Source organism: Salminus brasiliensis, chromosome 3 (assembly GCF_030463535.1).
Source record: "Salminus brasiliensis chromosome 3, fSalBra1.hap2, whole genome shotgun sequence".
NCBI lineage: Eukaryota > Metazoa > Chordata > Actinopteri > Characiformes > Bryconidae > Salminus > Salminus brasiliensis.
Genome location: NC_132880.1, coordinates 40,245,368 through 40,266,653, shown reverse-complemented (window position 1 = coordinate 40,266,653; position 21,286 = coordinate 40,245,368). Strand labels below are relative to the sequence as shown.

At 40.9% G+C, this 21,286-nt stretch overlaps 1 protein-coding gene across 1 annotated transcript in view; it reads right to left on the bottom strand.

Annotated features, from left to right (window-relative positions):
- Positions 1-5,488, bottom strand: part of tinagl1 (tubulointerstitial nephritis antigen-like 1) — a 36,786-nt gene extending 31,298 nt beyond the window's left edge. Inside the window, exon 1 of the mRNA XM_072676136.1 lies at positions 5,235-5,488. The gene's annotated coding sequence lies outside the window, so the exon portion shown is untranslated. The remainder of the gene's footprint in view (positions 1-5,234) is intronic.
- Between the last annotated feature and the right edge of the window lie 15,798 nt (positions 5,489-21,286).

The following is a 21,286-nucleotide window of genomic DNA, read 5'->3' as shown; positions in this document are numbered from 1 at the left end:
TTTCAATTCATGATGAATTGTTTTCCAGGAAATCTAACAATAATGACCAGTCATGTGTGCATGCTTTCTTCATGCTGCCCAACTCATAGAATTGCCATAGGTCAAAATGAGGGCTTACGTCAGAGAGAACCTGCTTTACAAGAATGTCTGTGGACATGGTGTTCAGAGCAGTGGAAACACTGAAGTAGTTTAGAATGGCCTCCAGTTTAGTGTTTCACATGGATTCTGCCAACCTTGAGCTTTCACCCTCCTTGAGAAACAGTGTGATTCTTTCATACACATGGAGAACGAAACTGCACCACCAATAGCATTACCAACTGTTTCCACAGTTACTCGCATACTTCCATTATTATGCTGACTCCTCTATTTTAATCCGTGATCATTAAACCCTTTTCGAGGAGCCAGGCCTAACCTGTACTATATCATAGTTTAAAATGACCACGGGTTCCTTCTCACAGTGCAGCGCTTTGACAGAAGCGACAAAACAAGATGGATTAGCCAACAAAACACTGCAGTAAAACAGCAAGTGGCCCAGAAAGGAGAAGGAGTGGTCATTGATCTAAATGGGGCATGAAAGTGCACAGTAGCTGACATAAGGAGGGGCAGCTTGCCATTATCAACATGATGTGGCCTAAAGTTATCAGTGTAGCGGAAGCAGTCCCTTCCTGCTGTCAAACCCAAACAGCAGCAAAATGTCACGAGACATGAGAAGTCTCAAACTGTCCTCAAAATTATTCAACATTACACAGGATGCAATATAATCATCCCTGCTCCGCCCGCAACCACCATCTTTTCTGGGCAGGTTGGACCACCATTTCAAAATGTTCCCAAACAATGTTCCAATGCTGCACTACTGAGCTCAACGCTAAACACTATAGCTGATCTGCCCAAACAGTATGATCTGTCACACACATACACTATTTGGACAAAAGTATTGGGACACTCATTCATTGTTTCTTCCAAAATCAAGGGTGTCAAAATCTAATTTTGCTTTTGTTGGAGTTTAATCTTTCTTTACAGTTGTCCATGGTAGGCTTTCTAATAGATGTTCAAGCATTGCTATAAGGATTTGGTTGCATTCAGCGACAAGAACGAATGCAGTGAGCTCAAGATGTTGGATGATCACCCCCCCTCACACACACATCTCATCCCCAACGCATCCCAAAAGAATTGGACGAAGCACCAACTATCATTCCAGAGAACACAGTTCCACTGCTCCACAGCTCAATGCTGGGGGGCTTTAAACCCCTCCAGCCCACGGTTGGCATTTGACATGATGCCAATAGGTTCACGTGAGACACACTCATTAAAATTCCCACTGAACAGGGAACGCTCAGGGTCCCTGCAGCATGGCCTTTGTGGTCTTTGGACTGTACGGGCTTCTGTGTGGGGTATTGTACAGTCTCCTCTTAACCTTTGCTTGTTAGGAGCATGAACTGCTGCTGCTCACTTTCCCTCTTTTCTTCTCGGTCTGGAAACAATGGCTAAGGGCCACACGTGATTGCTTTTCAAGCACCTGCTGTTCTCTCAGGTTACCAACAAAGACTCCTTACAAAGGCATGAGGGGCAGTGAGTGACTTACGTAAATAGTGTCATTAATTAACCAATCAATTCACCAGCCTGTCATCCACCAAACACAATAGCTCTTCAGCTTTTCTGCCCAGAACACTGGGAAAGCAGCTCTAGAGAAAAAGTCCATTGCTGTTCATTTTTCTGCATGACTGTGCCTTTAGTTGGCCGGCACAGTACTCTCGCACTCTCTCGTTCTCTTTCATGCATTCTTCTACTTCTCTCTCTCTCTCTCAATCTCTTGCTCTGTCTTACTCGTTTTCTACAATGTACAATGTGTCCAAATGTTTGTGGACACCCCTTCAAATGAATACACTCAGCTGCTCGAAGTTACACCCATTGCTGACACAGATGTGCAAATGCACACACACATACAGATTGTCTAGTTCCTGTAGAGAAGTACTGCCAACATGAACCTATTGGCATCATGTCTCATGCCAGGCGTTTGCTAGAGGGGTACAAAGCCCCCAGCGTTGAGCTGTGGAGCAGTGGAATTGTGTTGTCTGGAATGATGGTTGGTGCTCTATTCAATACTTTTTGGATTAGATGGAAAGTTGGGGATGAGGTGATGTGGGGTGATCTCACTAACTCTTGTTGCCAGATGCAATCAAATCCTCACAGCAATGCTCCAAAAACTAGTAAAACGTATTTCCTGGAGAGTAGAGACAGTTACTTTGAACAAAAGCAGGATCAACTCTTTTTTTTATTACCCTTGATTTCAGGAGAAACAATGAATGAGCAGGTGTCCCAATACTTTTGTCCATACAGACTATCTCTTTCCACTGTGTTTCTTTATTCTTTTCCCCCCTCTGTCTTTCCCCCCCACCCTTCTTTTTTTCTTTCTTTCAGGCATTATTCTCTCTCCCTCTCTCTCTCTCCCTCTCTCTCTCTCTCTCTCTCTCTCTCTCTCTCTCTCTCTCTCTCTGTGCAAGTGAAGTAAAGTCAATGAGGTGGAGAAGAGGGTCTAAAGGGAATAGACAGTTTGTCATCTTCACTCTGTGAACAGGATCATTAATCCTATCAGAAGCCAAAGACCTCAAAGGGTTGTGTTGATCCCACTGACACAATCTACTGGAACAGTTAACGCTGCCCCGAAAGCTGTCCACTGACATTTCTGGGCCTGTTTAGTGTGTCAGCAGCCATAAAGAACACACTGATCACTGGAAGTAAAGTGGGGCTTCCCCATATGTCATTTATTAATCATTATAGTGATGCTGGCAATCCCTAAATTGATAACAAAGAATACTGCATTAATCAATTAAGCCTTATAAATAATATCTGAAAATCTGCTCATTGAGCTCTGTGAGTGTATGTGAGTATTCAGATGGGTAAAGGTGTCCCATGATTCAACAAGCCCAGTTTGTTCTAATAGAACTGTGATGTGGTACTAAGAATGGCATAAATTACACATGGGCTTCAATGAAAGTCCATCGCAGGTGCAACATTCATCTGTGATTTGTGTCTTTTTTCATGAATTCATCCCAGTGCACCTCCATGTACAGTGTGGTGCATGCTTCAAGGAGCCTGTCCTACTTTTTAAGGCAGCAATCATTTGGCTAAAAGCCACATGTCTGACCCATTAGTGACCGGAGCACAGCTGCTCCCGGTCCAAAGTAAGCCACTGACCCATGCTCAAATCCCCTCACACCAGTGAGGCAGATGGGCTAGACACTGGCTGATATTATAGCCCCTAATCATCTCACGAGGGGCCTGTCTGCTGAGCACTCTGATCACTATACTGACACACCACATCAGGCTGAGAGCGCCACACTGCAAACAAACCAAAACAAGCACTGACTGACAATCAGAAGCTAAACACAACAGATCCTCACGCAGCACTGGCAAGATGTCAAACTATGCTGAAGGGAATGTAGCACTGAAACCCTGATATTGTATAACAGGCCACTGACTAACAGAAAAAGGAGTAACTAATGAAGAAATTGTTCTCAAGAAACTCAAGAAAGCACACAAACCCTTGAAAAAGTGATGGATGTTCGCTAAATGATGTTACACTCGTGCACAAATCTCTGTCAAATGAGGTACAACATCAGCACTGCACTTCTTACGCTGTTTCTAGAGAGTTCTCCTTATGTAATGATAAGACGGCACAACACAGTCTCCTTCCTACAGGCACTTCTAATAACACCCATGTCCACCAAGCTTAAGAAAAGGGAATTTAATGGACAACACCTGTAGACTGAAGTGGTGGCTATATCTCTATATGGTTTATGGTTGAATGGTCATTCAGAATGCCAATTCAGCCTCAGTCTCCACCTTATTATCCTCCAGACCTCACTACCACACACAGTCAGATGCCACCAGCTGTGCACATCAAACATTTCAGCTTGGAATTAGGAGCCGCTCATTTGGTTCGTTTGTACTCATTATATCACAAAAGCCAAAGGTCAGCACCGACTGAGCACAATACTGCAAATGACATGTCTCACTAAGAACAGTAAACATCCTTTGGATGTGTTCCAAGCAAGCCAGAGCTTTCCTTTCAGGCAAAACGGATGTGCTATACTCGTGCTTAGTAGTTCATTTACTCATATCCTCTTTATATATGGTGTCTTTTACAGCTAAAGGAAGGAACTACAACAGTTGTGGGTATCTAAGAAATGAATGTGTGTGTGCGAAACCCAATCCCAACAATGACATTCACCGGCAAATGCCACTTGCATTTTGGACCCAACCCTTCATTTATTGTAACAGTATATAGTGTTTTTACAGGTAGAACTGGCCAAATATAATGTTTTAACCAAATAAATAATTGTGTAAGGCTTTCGCAGGCCTGCAAAAACCATCAATCTCAATTTATATTTTTATATTTTTGTATATGTTTATATTTTTAACATAATTTAAACCTGGCATTATGAGTTTCATGACAAATGGGCCAATAAATATGCCAAAAATGTTTTTACACTAATATCTATTGAAAGTTAGGACGGCTTTTTTCCCCTTCTCCTGTACTGAGATTTTGGAGATACAGGGTTTTGATATACAGGCGATAATATACATAATGAGAATAATGTGAATCAGGCACTGGTATTTTACATTGTGTCATTACATTTCCTGATGCACCAACCAATAGAAATGCTCCAAAATGGCTTAAATATGAAATCAAATATTTCACATTGACTTCCATTGAAAGTTGGAAGGTTTCTTCCTTCTCCTGTTAACCTTTTCTGTAGATTTGAGGTTTTTGTGGGACAGCGGCGATATGTGTATTAAATTCTAAATTCATGGTCCTGTCAGTTATGGCAAGTCGTCCGGGCCACAAAGCAGCAAAGCACACCTACACCATCTGCTCTACCATCACCATGTTTGGCAGTTAATATGGTGCTTTTTTGTAAACTGCTGTGTTTGCTTTATGCCTCTCATTTTCTTTTTATCTGGTTGTTTTGTGGTGCCTACCAGACAGTCATCAAAGCATTTCACTGCTAGTTTATCGTGTATGACTGTGTGTGTGTGTGTGAGACAAATACACTGGAATTTGACACCATAATTTGACTTGATTACTGAGGATGGAAAGAGAAGTTTAGAAGATTAGAAAGATGAAGTTACCTGTCCTTACCTGTAGTTACCTGTGGAGCGCACCTGTGTGCAGCATTAGTTAGGGGAGGGGTTGGTGCACAAACTCAAACATAGCTCAAAAATGCTCCTACCTTACTGTAGTCTGGACAAAATCCTCCCTGCTGTTTTAATCCAAAGGTGAAATGCGTCCGCAGGTCAAAGCTCTGCACCCCAGCACTCGCAGACACAAGACTGTGTGAGTTTCCCTTCCTCTCCTTCTCTCTCACTCTCACTCTCACTCTCTCTCTATCACGCTTTCAGCCCGTCTCTGCCCTCTGCCTCTCACACTCACTGCCAGGCTCTTTATAAAGTCACGGTGAGAGGACAAGCCCTCCGCCCCAAACCCTCCTCCTTTCACTCACTCTCTCTCTCTCTCTCTCTCTCTCTCTCTCTTTCTCTATCTCTCTCTCTCTCACACACACACACACACACACACACACACACAAACTCACTGACCACTCCTGCCTCATATAATGTAACTTCAGAACTCTCATGCTGCCCTATTGCACTCTCTCTATGACTCACTCAGCTCCTGGTGGCCAGCCACATAACTGCACTGCAACCAGAGGGATAAACCAGTAGCTTGTAGCACATTTGGAACACAGGGGTAAGGCAGTCAGGCTGTAGTGTATGATGTAACACTACAGAGCAGTTGTAGAAAATCTGAGAGAACACACACTGAGAGACAGCTGTTCTTTGAGCTGGTCATGGTCAACAAATCAATGACAAAATCCTTATCCACCAATAGAGGAGTGAGCAGATGTGGGATGAAGCAAGATGAGCAAGTAATTACTCATATGTACACAGTAGCCGAATTCAAAATTCAAGGGGGGGATAGATTCAAAGGATGAGGGGAGGGGGGTGTGTGCCATTTTTCCTGTTTTTTTGTTTTTATAAATAGAACTTATGGTCAAAATAATTTATAAAAGAATTCTTAATGTCAAAGTGAAAGCAGATTTCTAGAAAGTAAAATTAAATAAATTTAAGCACCTGTTAAGTAAGGCATCAGAGATAATAAGTACAGAGTGAGTAAAGGGTATGACAGTAGTAGTTTGTGGGTATTACTGGGTATCTTGCAAATAGTCGCTGTCCAATGAAAAACATGTATCTCTAAATTGGTGACTTTACAGGAGAAGGAAAAATGTCCTTAACTTTGAATGGAAGACAATGGAAAATAAAGACTTAGAGCATTTCTATTGGTTCATTCATCCAGATCTATTCACAAAGTGTACAGAGCATCTACAGGCTTCAAACCATGGAGAAAACTCAAAACAGACAAAAATGGAGATACATGGTTTTCATGGACAGCAGTGAAATACAAATGAGGCACTATGATTTTCAATTCACTGTACTTCAAAGCATAATTACACATAACAAAAATGACTCAACTTCTATATATGATAGTAGTGATGAGTGGTAAGTGATTTTTACTGGGTAATTTAAAAATATATTAATAAATATGTTTTATAGAGTCTAGTCTGATGGCCAAAAAGCTCCATTAGACCAAAGAACCTTTTTCCAGTTGAAGTTGGACTGTCCCACATGCCTTTGGGTGACCTGTATTTGAGGTTTTGTTGTCTTTGCTGCTCTCCCATAAAGCTTTGACTGGTGAAGAACAGGGACAACAGCTGTCTTATGGAGAGTTTCAGCCAGAGTTTTTCTACCATCTCAGCTTCAGAAGCTTTTAACTCCTTCATATTGATCTTTTTTCTCCCAGATAGCTCACCTATTTCCAAACACCAAACTAATCAGCTCACTGCAGCCCTACTTTGACTTCTGCACGTCATAATCCAACATCTATATCACTCATGCAAAAAAAGACCACAAAGTAATCGGCAGACAGTCTCCTGGAGCAGAGTTCATGGTTCTATGAGTTGTGGCGCAGTTGGAGCAGCAACACAAACCCTCACCATCACACTACTACCACCATGTTTGACTGCTGGTTCAATTTCCTTGTTGTGGAATACTATGGTAGCTTTACATCATATGTAACATGACCTCTGTCTCTCACTTTAAACTCAGCAGTCCATAGACTATTATCATTATTTTATAAGACCAGGCGAACCTTTATGGTCCTTTTAGTTGGCAATGCTTTTGACCTCGCAACTCTCCCATTGATGCTAATTTTCCCTGATTTTTTCTTCCTAATGGTGGAATCATGAACACTGACCTTATCTGGGATGTGTAAGGCTGGACACTTCTGGAAAGATTCAGAACTGTTCCAAGTTTTCTCCATTTGGAGACAATGGATCTCACTGTGGTTCGCTGGAAACTCAGAGCCATGTAATGCTTTTCCTAGCTGAAATAATTCAAACCGCATAGCTTGCTGAGAACTTTTAGCTAGAAAGGTCTTTGCCATATTCAGCTTTGGCTGACCTGAAACAATAAAATGTATTTTTGAAAAATGTAATATGTAAAATAATGTAAAATGCACATTTTAGGCATAATTTAAACGCAAAGCATTAACTAAATGACTCTCAGCCCTCACATTATTCACTTCATTTTCTGATTCATACATTTAACTTGAATTTTACATTTTTTTTGTGCTCACTATATTAACAGTTAACAGTCACCTGGATAGAATATCTTCTGTCTGTAGAATATGTAATTGTAGCAATTAATAAATATAGTTTATGTCTGTGTGTGTTCTGGTCAACTCTAACATATAAAACTGTATAAAATCTGCAAACATAAAAAACAACAACATGTGACTTGAAACTGAACCCAGTGATTACCCAGTGAGTATATTAATTATTGGTTACTGTAATAACTCTCCCATTTATTTTTTAATAAACAATCGTCCATAACATTCTATGTGTAGATGTGCTATGTGGAATCTAGTTTGAGGTTAGCACATGGAGTTGAGGCACAAAAAGGTGGAAAATGTCAACTATGTTAGTGTCAGGACAGAGTGGACTGACGAGTCAAATCATTTTATACTTGAAAAGCACCCACACATCTACAATGGGCCCTATATATATATATATATTCTTCATAGATGAATTATGGGTGGTCCCTTCCCTAAAAAAAGAAAAAGAAACTCCCAGGAAGAGAAGTAAACACCTGCTAATGCACCATAAACATGAAGATAAAGGAGTGCCATAATAGTGAACATGTTCATTATGAGAGTAAGTACATTACAGCATTGACCAATCCTCTCTTTCCATGTTGCAATGATCATTCCAACACGAATCGACTTGCTCTGCAAAGCTTTTTCAAACACTTGTCTATTGTATAAAGAATAATCTTTCCATTACTTCATCATATCCACTCTATAGGTAGTTGGGTTTCTGTTCTCTTCTCTGTTTTGGTTTTGGCTCGGCACTCCAGTGCTCAGAGCTCTAACTTATCATACCTAATGAGAAGCTTAAAGCATTTCACCCTCTGCTTTCAAAGCTGAAAAACTGTCATCTACGTGTATTCCTCTGTAGCAGGCTCCACAGCCCGAACCTTCAGCAAAATCAGAAAAACATAATGGACAAAAGTATTGGGACACACCTCTTAATCATTACATTTAGGTGTTTCATTCACTCCCATTGCCACAGTTGTTTCAAATCAAGCACCTAGCATTGCAATCTGTCTTTTCCCGCCATCAGTCAAAGAATGGGTGGTTCTGAAGAGCTCACTGAATTCCAGTGTGGTACTGTAATAGGAGCCACTGTTGCAACAACATGTTGGTGAAATTTCCCCCCTCCTAGATATTTCACCAGCGGTGATGGTATTTTGGAATTATTGAAAAGTGGAAATATTTAGGAACTACAGCAACTCAAAGTCACTCAGAAAATAACTGCAGAGCTCCAAACCTGCTGTTTCAGGGGCAACTCCACATTAATGCCTATAGATTTAAGACGTAATGTCACAAAAATCTCCTGTAGGTGTCCCAATACTGCAGCCCATTTAGTGTAGTACAGATGTGTATGAGTTATTTTGTTTATTTTTGATTAGATGGCTGGCTGGCTGGCTGGCTGGCTGGCTGGCAGGCTGGCTGGCTGGCTGGATGGATGGATGGATGAATGGATGGATGAATGGATGAATGGATGGATGGATGGATGGATGGATGGATGAATGGATGGATGAATGGATGAATAGATGGATGGATGGATGGATGGATGGATGGATGGATGGATGGATGGATGAATGGATGGATGAATGGATGAATAGATGGATGAATGGATGGATGGATGGATGGATGGATGAATGGATGAATGGATGAATGGATGGATGAATGGATGAATGGATGAATGGATGGATGAATGGATGAATAGATGGATGGATGGATGGATGGATGGATGGATGGATGAATGAATGAATGGATGGATGGATAGATCATTTTATTGATCCCAAAAGAAATGTAGCAGCCAGTTGCAGTGGCACAATACAGCACAGTAATATAATACAATAATAACAAGAAATATAATAAAATATGTATTTGAACCTAATGAAAAGCAGTGCAGTCATGAAGAGTGGCAGTATATATTGATATTTAAGAAATGCTGTTAGCAGAAATTGAGATATTTATTCCCCAATTGGAGAGCCTGGAATCGAGGCATGGATCTTTTGGAAATTGACTCCCAAGTCAGTTCACTATTAGTGACGAGAAAGAAAACAGTGGTAGTGTGTCATTCCCACATACTATTGATTCCATTAATCATTTTTCTATGGTACTCAGTAACTGAGAGGCCTCTCTGTCATGACGGATCTTCAGTGGCAGCACGGGAGTGGTTTCCAGTTGTTGCTCAACAGCTGCACTGAGTCATATATAGTAAATATACTGTTAGCAGCTACAGTACCTACAGTATGTATCACTCATTGTCCGGTAAAGCAGCAGCTGTGACGCGGCTGTGAGCATGAGTGTGTGTGTGGGCTGAGGTTAACCTTGGGGGTCTTCTTCCAACCCCCGCCCATTATCAGACCCTGCTCATCACAAAGATGTGATTCAGATTAGGCAACCTCACATGTGCCATGCATAAGACAATACTATTGTACTGTACATATTTCACAAGTGTGTGTGTGCAGTGATCCAGGCTAGAAATGAGTCAGGAGGGGGTGACAGTCTAGTTCCTGACCAGTACAGGGTCAATTTCCTCTAAAAATGAGAAGAATGAGAACTAGATAGATCTGGTTATGATAAGCGGTCATTAACGGTCATTAACCAAAGGGATGAGACACACATGACAGCTAGAGGACTCGTTAGAGAGAGAAAGAGGGGCAGACAGAGAGAAGCAGATATAGCCTGACAAGGAGGGGGCGAGAAAGAGAGATAGAGGTTTAATAGAGAGATACACTATTTGGACAAAAGTATTGGGACACTTGCTTGTTCATGGTTTCTTCTGAAATAAAAGGTATTAAGAAAGATTTTTTTGTGCTGTGTGGATTTGATTGCATTCAGCAACATGAGCGTTAGTGATGTCAGGATGTTGGATGATCACTACCCCACCTCTTCCCCAACTTCCCAACTCATCCTAACAGTATTAAATAGAGCACCACACCACCATTTCAGAGACCACAATCCCTGTGCTCCACAGCTCAGTGCTGGGGGCCTTTATGCCCATTTAACCTACGCCTGGTTCTATTCTTTTGGCAATCCTTCTTTACAGGGACTAGACACAAGCTGTGTGTCTGGATTTGCACATCTGTATGCATTCTTAAAGTTGAACGCATTCTCTAGAAGGAGTGTCAAACATTTGGACATAGAAATAGTACAGAGAGAGAGAGACAAATAGAAATAGTGGTAGGCTGACAGAGAGAGACTGATAGACAGAAACAGAGAAAGAGAGAGAGAGAGAGAGAGAGAGAGAGAGAGAGAGAGAGAGAGCTTGAGATATAGCTGTGATTAGAAACAATACACCATCATCAGCTTCATTCTAGAACAATCCTCTCTTTCTCCCTCAGCAGAGCAGAGCAGATGCAGTGTGTCAGCATGGAGTCACTCTCCTCTTCCATAGCAACTCTGTTTGTGTGGGAATGAGCAGAATGAACTCTTCACATTGATCGCTGCCTCTTGGTAAGTCAGAAATGACGAGAGCATGGTGCAGTGTTTCAGATAAACGCTGCTTCTGAAATGATCACATGAACCCAACAGCCAGAGTCCTTGCTCTGATAGCATTCAAGAACTTGCCTTGGCCAGATGTGCTTCTTTACAAAACACTGCGCTCATTCCTTCGCTGATAACAGCACTCCCAATCTGGCCTTCATTGCTGTGCTTCTGGAAAACAACACAAGGCTGTTTTTAAACAGGTGCCTGCAATTTCAACCATGAGGAACATCTCAGATCATTAAACAGCAGCAAGTATCAGTGCTTTTATTCTCCTGCCAACCCAAACGGTTTGCACTTCTGGTTATCTGCTGTTTTTTATATTTTAAATCTAAACTGAAGCCTTTAGGAACCAAATAAAAGTATTTGTTTGTTTTTGGCTAAAATGCAATGCAGACCAATATTTGATGCAGATTAATATAAATATAAACAGGTGAGATAAAATTTTAGAAGAAGTAGAATTTGTTTAAAAAGTAATAGGAAATTGGCTAAGGTCAGGGCGGGGGACTGCACAGATTCTCTCTGCACAGATACTCTGTATCGGGCCCTCTCCCGGGGCGATTCCGAGCCACCACCCACAGGCCCAAATAAGGACTTCTGCCTCGTTTGTGTTCATGTATGAGTCGATTCATGTTCATTTGGTTCATATGTTTCGCCTGGGACTGGGGGTACTTAAGGAGCCTCGACACCACCATTCGGTGCCGAGAATTTAACTGATTGGAGCCTTTGGGACGCCCCGTGTTGCCTCTTAGCTCTTAGGTGTGTCTATGTCAGCTCAGGCGATTCTCCCTCGTTCGGGAGTAGATCTTCCCAGCTACTCACATGTCCAGCGAGGCTCGCTCGCTTCAGGTCTGGATACTCAGGTCACACACGTCCCAGCAAGGTGACCCATGCTCGCAGCAGCGTGCTGCCATTTCAGGTTAGGTTGGCCTTGCTATTTGGTCTAGCTGCTGGTTCCCCAGCTCTCCTTGTCTATGTATTGAGCGCTGCTCTAGTGCCCACTCAGCTCCCAACTCCTCCCAGTCCCAGGTTTGTTATGTTATATGTGTTGTCATGTTCTGGTTGTGTTCACGGTTTTGCCCTCTCATTGCTGCTCATGTTCTTTGTGCTCTTGGTGTTTATGTTCGTTTTGTTGAATAAACCCTCTTGCTTAGATCTCCATCTCTGCGAGTGTTCATCCCATCTTGGTCTGGCCTAACACGCCATGACATCCTGCACGTTTTTTTGTGATTTTCCTGCTCAAGAATACCTGATTTAACACACCTGTCAATTGCCAGATTTGGAGGTATTAGAGCAAGGAAATCCGCAAACAGTGTTGGACACCTGCCTTAGTTTCCCGACCCCTGCTGTACATGTTTCCAGATGTGATTGAGTTCAGGCAGCCTCACTGTACATATTTCACAAGTGTGTGTGCAGCGATCCAGGCCGAAAATGAGTCAGGAGGGGGTGACCTTCTATTTCCTGACCAGAACAGGGTCAATTTCCTCTGCAAAACAAGAATAAAAACTAGATAGATCTGGTTCTAGATAGTGGTCATTAACGGTCACCAAAGGGGTTAGGCATCCGTGACAGAACTGATTTAATGAACTGATCACTTAATAATTTTATATTTATTAGATCTCTCACAAGCACAGGGCTCTGTTTGTTTTTGTCATTCCTAGCCCCGCCTGTTCCTTAGTGTTCCCATCTGTGTCTCTGTCTTAGCCACGCCCCCTTGTTAGCTCCAAGCGTGCCTCGTTTGTCCTTGTTTTAAGTACCCCTTTGTTTTAGCCTTCCTTTGTCTGGTCTTGTGCATGTTCGTGTTTTCATGTCAGTTTGCGGTTTGTTGGCTTGGCCTGTCTGTTTGGTTTCTGTTTGTTTTGTTCGTTAATCGTAGTACTGGTTGTTTTTGCTTGTTTCTTTAGTTAGTCTCAGTGTTTGATTTGTTTTAATAAAACTCCTGTATGTATGTCCGCCTCCGTCTACAAGCTCCACCATACCGTGACAAGGGGACAAGGCCAAAGAAGCAAAGTACTGATGTTTCAAACTGTTCTAAAAAGTTTTTTTTAATGAAAATAATAACTAAAAATAATCTATCAAAAATCTAATCTATGTATTTGGTAGGAACGTATTTGTAATCTTAATGTAAAACCTGGAGACCTGAATAAAAATCACACAGACTGAAAGTACTGCTTCCTCACTCAGCTGAACTCTCCTCTCTTCTACATCTCATGTCTATATATATATAACTGTATGTAAAATCTACACACCCAGAGCTGAGTAAGAGCAGAACAGTGATGACGTACAGCTGTATCTAGGCAAAAGAGGACAGAGAAGCATCACATGCACTACGCTGAGCTTTATATCCTCATTAACTCATCACATCACACAGCCTATTCTCATTCTCATAAATATATATAAATGAATTCATATAATTAATGATTATATATAAGAATTCTGTTGTTATTTATTGCCGGTGCCTCTGGAGTCCCGCAAACCTCAAAGTGTTGTGCAGAGTCATGTTTTGGGCCGGAATCATGGGTAAAGTATTTGGAGTTTCTGACTGACCACTTTCTTCCATGGTACAAAAGGAAGAACTGTTCCTTCTGTAGCAAAGTCATCTTCATGCATGACAATGCATCATCTCATGCTGTAAAGAATACCTCTGTGCCACTGACTGAGAGAAACTCAGTGTGGCCACCATCCTCCCCTGACCTCAACCCTGTTGAGAACCTTTGGAGGATCCTCAAGCAAAAGATCTATGAGGATGGGAGGCAGTTCACATCGAAACAGCCACTCTGGGAGGCTATTCTGATATCCTGCAAAAACAAAAGAAAATCAAGCAGAAACTCTTCAAAAAAGTTTAATGGATGTAAGAATTGTGAAGGTGATCAAAGAAGATCCTAACTACTATGTAACTTGGCCTGTTAAGATGTTCCTGAATGCAAAAGCTTTTCAATTCAACCTGCTGGTTGTGTTTGGGTCTGCGGTTTGTGCCCTAATCGAGCCTGTATTGTTCCCATAAACACTTGCTGCAAGCCTATTCTTGTCATAGTGCCCTTCTTTATCGCTCGTTCAGCCGAAGTGTGTGAGACACATACTCAGCTGCAGTGTTTTGCAATTGAGTCAATAGCAATGATAGCGCTGATGTTCATTTACAGTGAGCGGCAGTGTATACAGCAGTTACAGTCCATTGAAATCCCATCTCTTCTGCTATTTTCCATCTGCGTGTTCCATCTCAACCCCCTTTAAGCCACTAATGTACAAACCCATCAAAGAGCCACCAGGTAGTATTGTAGTGAGAGCAGTAAAACAGTCTTGCAGGGGCTTGTTGCAGTGGTTTATGTCACTTTTTATATCAATAAGATCTCTTTTTTTGGACTCGCTCGCCCATGCAGGCCCATTTCATCAGGCTCAGCAGTTTCATCTTCACTACTCAGCATTTAAGCAAATTTAAGAAGTTCAGATCAGATCAGAAGATGAGGAGCCACTCTGAGGAAGAGAACTGCAAACACAGTTGGTGGAGATGGAGGAGGGTGTCTGACTAAGTCTTCCACTTAAAGCTGAAGCAGATACAAAGCAAAAGAGGCCCTTTCTTTGTATTGTGTTTGAGAGTGGGTCTCAGGTGGTCCTCGGTGCCCCCCGCCGTGCAGCCAATGGACACTACTCCTGAGGGATTGGGGCCAAGCACTCAATATCTGTCAGCACTCACTGCAATCAGAACAAGCTCCATCACTTTAAACACTCACGCATGCACTATATATATATATATATATATATACACACACACTGCCTTCCAAAAGTATTCAACCACCTTAAAAGTCAGCAGATTCGCCTGGATTATGAATGACATAAAAAACAAACCATCAGAATGTAACCATCTTGCAAAGGCTGTTACTCTGTAGGAAAACAAACACACTGATAATTGATTTATACAAAGAGGATCAGATTGTTTAGACAGGACACAACACTGTTGATCTCAGCATCAACAGCCCAGTAGAACGGTGTGGTATTTGATTTTAGGGCTGAACTATTCCAGATCCTTGCCAGAATCTCATTTCAGTTGTGTCTAAAGGACGGTTTATTTTTTTGGAGTGCTGTTGTGGTAATGAGAGACAGCATGAGGAATATCTCCAGCTACATCTTCAGCAACAAAAACAGACGCTTTTAGGAGCCCCAGAGGCAGAACAGCAGGGGACAGCAGCACGGCCAGCAGTCCACAACATTAACTCCCTCACTGCTATTCAGACGTCTCTACATATTAGCATGTATTCAATACTGACTAGGGGTGGAGGGAAAAACTCAATTCTTCGATTTCACTAAACAATTTTCTAGGGGGACTTTTCGAGGGGTCCGTTGGACTAAAGCGCTGCCATTATGATCCGAGCATCGCTGGTTTGACTCCCGGGTCATCAGCAGCATGACCCAGCCCTTGCTTTCTCAGGGGTGGGTTGATAGCACTATACTTCACAATACTTCTAGTGTGATGTTGGTCAGCACGGGTGCCTGTAAGCTGTTGTATCGGAGCTGCACTTTCCTCTAAGCGTGCTGGTTGTCCGGCTGTGGCTGGCTTCACATGTTGGATGAGATATGTGCTAGTCTTCACCCTCCTAGTGCTGGGGGCATTGCTAGTGGTAGGGGGAGTTCAAATGAACGAAGATTGGGTAATTGGTTTTCCAAATTGGGCAGAAAACAAATGAAAAATTAGAAAGGAATAATTTTCTAAATGTTAATCGATAAAGTAATGTTGACGGAATACAAAAGGTGGAACTCGAGCAAAGAATCTGACTGGCACCCTCTGCATTATGAGCTAGCATATAGAAACAGCTTGGCTCTGGTTGACAAGAGCATTGAATGAGAGCCAGATTCAGCTTTAGTCACTGATAATGATCCAACATGGCTGCTGCTGCTGCTGAACTGGGTAAACTCCTACATGTGAAATGCAATGCCCACACGCTAAACCTGGCATTCTCAGCGAGCACTTAACTGGCCCACTGTATCGAGGCTACTAGGGGGGTAGAGCAGTATTACTATGTGTTTCCATCAGCAGCCTCACTGCAGAATCTTCCATTTTATTAATAAAAGATTTTGGAAGTGAATTATAATATGTCTTAACAGTATATAATAAATTCACACTGTGAAAAAAACAAAACCCTGGATAATTGGTTTATAATTGCATCAAAGACTCTTGAAGAAGAATCATTCAGCCCTTGCACAGATATCTGAACCACAATATCTGAACCACATTTTTAAAAATTAAGGTGCTAAAGGTTCCTTGAGCAATTCCATAGAAGAACAAATATTGATTTCATAAAGAACCACTTTTGTAAAATACATCTCTGAGATGAAAGAACATTTAAAAGGTTTTAATAACATTCAACTGATTTAAAACGTTATTTACCTGCTTCACATTTACAAAAAATGGTTCTTTATGGCATTGCTCTAAAAACCCTTTGTAGCTCCTTTATTTTTAAAAAGTGTGGTTCATGATCTAGGCTTTCAAATTATTCCAAACACTTGAACTGTATTGTTTTCATACAAATAATGAATTATTAATATAGCAAACAGTATAATCATGGACTCATGCTGACACACACAGGGAAACAGGAAATGGTTTATCAGCATAATCTTCTTCTTCTTTTTCTCCAGTCTTCTACTAGGTCACGTCTCATGTCTGTAAATAACTCTGAAAATCGACACACTCAGAGCTGACTAAGGACAAAACAGTGATGACATGCAGTGATATCTAGACAAAAGAAGCCTGATAAGCATCACATGCACCATGCTGAGCTTTATGTCCTCATTAACTACGAGCAAGGAGGGAGAGCAGCAAGGCCTGCAGTCTACAACATTTTCAGATATATCTACATACAACCCTGCAGTCAATACTGGCCAACGGTGTAGTCAGTCTTAAAGAAAGAAGAATAAAGTGTACAGGTTAGATCAGGGCACCACTAGACATGTATGGATGGTGAGACAAAGCTTATAGTTTGTATTTAGACTCAGAACTAATGAGACTGATGGGCTCTTTATCAACGTCTAACAGAAACAGATCAACCTATGGAACTGAAGTCAAGCAATGCTCCGTCCTTTCTTAGATAGCTTCTACAAGGTCATTCAAATTCAGACTGTAGGCTGGGACCTAATCAGACCTGCACCTTCAGCCCTGTCAGTCTCCTTCAGCTGTTTAGAAACACGTTTATATACAATAAGATTTTTAAGAATTTTAAGAATTTGGTTTGAGCTCTCAAAATCTTCTCACCTGACTCTTCCTGGCTTTCGGCTGAGCTGCAGGCTCTGGTAAAGAAATTGAGACAGCGTGTTCATCTGCCAGGTGTGGAGCTGAGAGATACAAGGTAATGTTATAATCCACACTGTGACATTTTCACTGTCAGTGACTTACTATACCTAGATACTACCCTGCTGAAAATCCAGCTCCAGTTCTGGAAGCTGGTCTGAGCTAATCTTTGATGGTCAGGACAGTCAGAAAGCTTGGCCAGGTTGTTCTTGCTAATAGACCAGCTCGCCCATACAACCTAAAATCCTATACTGGGCAAGATCTAAGCTACTCAACCAGCTTACTCACTTTTTGAGCTGGTCAGGCGTTTTTTTTTTAAGAAGGGTACTGAAGCTTGAAAATATTGGAGAAATACTAAAGCAGAAATACAGCTGTCTATTATTTTCATCTATTCTCATTAACTGCAGAACTTTGGCTCATCACGTAAAACTGAAATCTAGCTAACAAGCTAGCTAGCTGTCCTGTTTCAGGGATGTAAATAAGCGTCTAAGTTCTGTAAAATGTCTGTGATTTCATCTTGATTTTACCTGTCCTTCTGCAGTGGATTTTACAGCTTTAAACGTCTCAGCTTAAGTCCCGCCTTCGCACCGCTACTATTGGTCTACATATACTTACATCTACATCAATCATTGGTCAAACGCCTACACTAAAAATATCTGTTTGATTTTATGATTTTATGATTTTTAAAATGATTTATTTATGTATGTTTTAATATGCTGCATACAAACATAAAAACATAATTTGAAAGGTGGCCAAAGTAAAAACTTTATTAAATTATTATTTTTACACTGTAACAAGCTGGAAGAAAATGATTTAGCAATATCAGCTAAGGCTATCTCAAATGTCCCCAGTGTGGTCACCATAAGATAAATAAATACTAATAAATACAAACTAATGATAAGAAGAATACCTAACAGCTAGCTATATTGTCTGTATTTTGCATTTTTACAAATTCATAGTGTAGATAATTCCCCTCACTCTGTAACTACTTACTATTGCCCTCTGTGATGTTTTCAAAAGCTTCGTTCATTTCAGTAAGCTTTAAGACATCTCATCACAGCTTAATCCCTTCCAGTGAATGCATTCAGCTACTTTAAGTTGCAACCTAGTGCTGACACAAATCTGCACACTCACAGTGTGTCTAGTCCCTGTAGAGAAGTATTGCCAATAGAATAGGACTAGACATGAACCTACTGGCACCAAGCCTAATGCCAGGCACAGGCCAGGGGTGCATAAATGCCCCTAGTATTGAGCTATGAAGCAGTGGAACTAACTGTGTTCTCTGGAATGATGGTTGGTGCTCCGTCCAATACTTTTGGGATGAGTTGCAAAGATGATAATGGTAATTATTCAACATCCTGACCTCACTAATGCTTTTGTCACTAAATGCAATCAAATCCTCACAGCAATGCTCCAAGACCTACTCCAACAAAAGCAGCATAAACTCAATCTGAAAAAAAACCCCAAAACAACAGCAGGTTCTGTAGCTTCGCCTCTTCTGCTCAGCATGAGAGCAAATCTAATCATATGCACTGGAAACTGTGCCACTAAATGCAAATGAATGTGGACATGGATTCTGTGCAGGCAAACGAAGAAAGAGGTTAGATCAGATAATGAGGATCCACTCTGAAGAAGAGAACTGCAGACACTACAAGGTCAGGGTCTTTTTTAAGATGCTGGAATGACTAAAACACGTCTTCACTTTGAAGCAGATTCAATTGCGGCCGATCTTCCATTTGAAGCAGATCTTCTTATCAGATGTTATTTAGCAAGCAGCAGAATGATGTTGGGAAAATAAAAATACATTGTTCTCAGATACAATAATACCTGCAGAGCGCTTTCCATCCAATCAGATAATGCGGTCAGAACAAACTGTTGTATAAAAAGAAGTGTTCTCTGGCCTGGTCCCTGGTGGGTGTTTGGAGCACAGTGCAGCAGAGAACATTCTGATTTTGTTGTTTGACAGGAAATGATGCTTGCCCCCCTGTGTTGGGCCTGCTGGTGGGCTGGCTGGCTGGTGGAAGGCTCTGTGGAAAGCTATTGTTCTGAGTCCAGGCCTCAGAGCAGCAGGCCTGGGTCAGCCTGGGACTCCTACGGAAAAAACTGCTCAGCGTCATGTTTCGTCTTGGGCTAGTACACGGTCACTATGGTGATGGAAGAGACAGAAAGAACATGGCAGACGCTTCCTCTTGAGGCACAACAGTAATGCATTTAAGCAAGTGAGATAAACCCCGGATCAATGGGCCAGAGTTTATTTTCCATAATCAACAGCACAGGTGCTTTCAAGGCTTTATGGTTCTGCTCGTCCTTTGCACCTTTACAGGATGAGCAGGAATGTACAGGAGGAACCTGAGAATCTGAAAAGAAAGAATGAAATGGATTCAACTTTAACAGTATATAACCCACTGTAGAATTACATAGAATTACAGAATTTCAAGCATTTTAAATATCGAAAGTTTGAATTATTCACTCAACTCTGTCATTGTTATTGTATAAACCACTGATCGAGACGACAGATACAGAGTTGACATTTACCACCATTGTGTGACATTTTGTTGAATTTTCATCATGTGAATTTGAACACATTATAAGTCATTAATAATAATGGGAGAGTCACTCAGTATCACAATACAATATTTGACAAATAATAATCAAAAATCAAATAAAATGAATTCATGTTTATTGTCACATTAATGTGTAAAAGTGTGTGAAAAACCTGTCTAGTCCCACACTGTAGTAAACACACAAACATATCTACACACTATACATACACTATACATATACTATACATTCACTATACACACACTATACACACAATATACACACACTATACATATACTATACACACTATACACAGAATATTCACAATATACATATACTACACACACTTTACAAACTATACATGCAATATACTCCCTATACACACTATACAGACTATACATACACTATACACACTATACACACTATACATACACTATACACACTATACACACACTATATACAGTACACATACACTATACACGCACTATACACTATACATACAGTATACACCTTTAGATACACTATACACATGAAACATATACTATACACACACACTATACACACTATACATACACTATACACACTATACATGTACTATACACACATTATACACACTTTACATGCACTTTACACATTATACATATACTATACACACACTATACACACTATACATACACTATACACACACTGTACATACACTATACACACACTGTACATAGACTATACACACACTATACATCATACATATACTATACATACAGTATACACCCTATACATATACTATACAATCACTATACACACATTATACACACTTTGCATACACTGCACACACACTATACACTATGCATACACTATACACACACCATACATATACTGTACACACACTACACAGACACTATACATATCATATACACACACTATACAAGGGAAGAAGAAGAGTAAATTAAAAGGCAGAAAGTGTTGCTTGGTTACCTCAGCATTAAAAATGTATGAATACTGAATTTAGCTGAAGGCGTTAACTCGGGCCTCAGAGGCAGAACTGTGTTGTCTGTAACATTCTTCATCAGTGCCAAGGTATGCGATAACCAATATAGTTTATAAGTGCTGTACTTGTTTTCTGAAACCATTTAAGTTGCCAAAAATGTCAGACATCCTCAGTGTCTGGAGTGTCTGCAAAATGGGGGAGAAATTCTCTACATAATTCTAAACGTTAACTAAGCTTAAAAAAAAACAGCAGAGGTCTTGAAAACCACTTCAGATATCCAAGATGTTAGAGTAAACTAGTGTCACAG